The sequence below is a fragment of the Chrysochloris asiatica genome, unplaced genomic scaffold (genome assembly GCF_000296735.1).
Source record: "Chrysochloris asiatica unplaced genomic scaffold, ChrAsi1.0 scaffold00816, whole genome shotgun sequence".
Taxonomy (NCBI): domain Eukaryota; kingdom Metazoa; phylum Chordata; class Mammalia; order Afrosoricida; family Chrysochloridae; genus Chrysochloris; species Chrysochloris asiatica.
In genome coordinates, this window is record NW_006409334.1 from 38,013 (window position 1) to 39,663 (window position 1,651).

The 1,651-nt window shown below is 44.3% G+C and overlaps 1 pseudogene; it reads left to right on the plus strand.

Moving 5' to 3' along the window:
* Window positions 1–1,516, plus strand: part of LOC102811507 — a 14,333-nt pseudogene extending 12,817 nt beyond the window's left edge.
* Window positions 1,517–1,651: the final 135 nt, after the last annotated feature.

Below are 1,651 nucleotides of genomic sequence, written 5' to 3' on the forward strand. Positions count from 1 at the left end.
AGCAGACAGAGGCCATTTGAATGTAAAGAGTATGGGAAAGCCTTTAAGGATTCCTCACAGCAGAGTTGACATTTGCAAACTCACAGTGGAGACACACTCTATGAATGTAATCAATGTGGGAAAGCTTTTAGCCTTGCCTGCGGGCTCACAAGACATAAAGTAGTCCACGGTGCAAAGAGGGCTTATGAATGTAAGGAGTGTGGGAACACTTTTATGGCTTCATCGGGCCTGACTGCACATAGAAGAATCCACACCGGAGAGAAGCCTTATGAATGAAAGCAATGTGGAAAAGCCTTCAGAGTGCAGTATACACATGCGGACCCACAGTGCATAGAGGCCCTATGAATGTAAGGAGTGTGGGAAACCCTTTTTCCACGTGTCACACCTCAGAATACACAGAAGAATCCACAGCGGAGAGAGGCCCTATGAATGTAAGAAGTGTGGGAAGCCTTTATTCAGTTAGCACACCTCATGAAACATAGAAGAATCCACAATGGAGAGAGGCCCTATGAATGTAAGGAATGTGGGAAAGCCTTTCTCTTAGCCTTAAGCCTCACAAGACATAGAAGAATGCAGTGGAGAGAGGCACTATGAGTGTAATGAATGTGGAAAATCCTTTATTTCTTCCTCAGACCTCACTGAACATATGCGAATTCATAGTGGAGAGAGGCCCTGTGAATGTAAGGAGTGTGGGAAAACATTTCTCCGATCGTCAAACCTCATAAGACACAGAAGAATCCACAGTGGAGAGAGGCCCTATAAATGTAAGGAATGTGGGAAAGCCTTTCCCCAATCATCAAATCTCACAAGACATAGAAGAATCCACAGTGGAGAAAGGCCCTATGAGTGTAAAGAATGTGGAAAACCCTTTATTTCTTCCACAGCCCTCACTGAACATATGCGAATTCATAGTGGAGAGAGGCCCTTTGAATGTAAGGAATGTGGGAAAACCTTTCCCCAATCATCAAACCTCATAAGACACAGAATAATCCACAGTGGAGAGAGGCCCTATGAGTGTAAGGAGTGTGGGAAAGCCTTTATTCAAATAGCACACCTTACAACACATAGAAGAACCCACAGTGAAGAGAGACCTTATAAATGCAAGGATTGTGGGAAATCCTTTAGTCGCCTCTCAAATCTCACAAGACATAGAAGAATCCACAGTGGAGATAGGCCCTATGAATGTAAGGAGTGTGGGAAAGCCTTTATTCAAATAGCACACCTTACAACACATAGAAGAACCCACAGTGAAGAGAGACCTTATATATGCAAGGATTGTGGGAAATCCTTTAGTCGCCCCTCAAATCTCACAAGACATAGAAGAATCCACAGTGGAGAGAGGCCCTATGAATGTAAGGAATGTGGGAAAGCATTTTTCCAAGCCTCATGCCTCACAACACATAGAAGAATCCACAGTGGAGAGAGACCCTATGAGTATAAAGAATGTGGAAAAGTCTTTATTTCTTTTTCAGACCTGATTGCATATATGCGAATTCATAGTGGAAAGAGGCCCTAAGAATGTAAAGAGTATAGTTATCCTGCTTGGTCACCTTAGAACAGGTGGTGGTCTGGTCCCCAGCCGGTCTCCTCCCTCCCTGCCTTCTTCGGATGGCAGCTGTTTATGCTGGACGTGTGGCCAGAGATGGGTAAG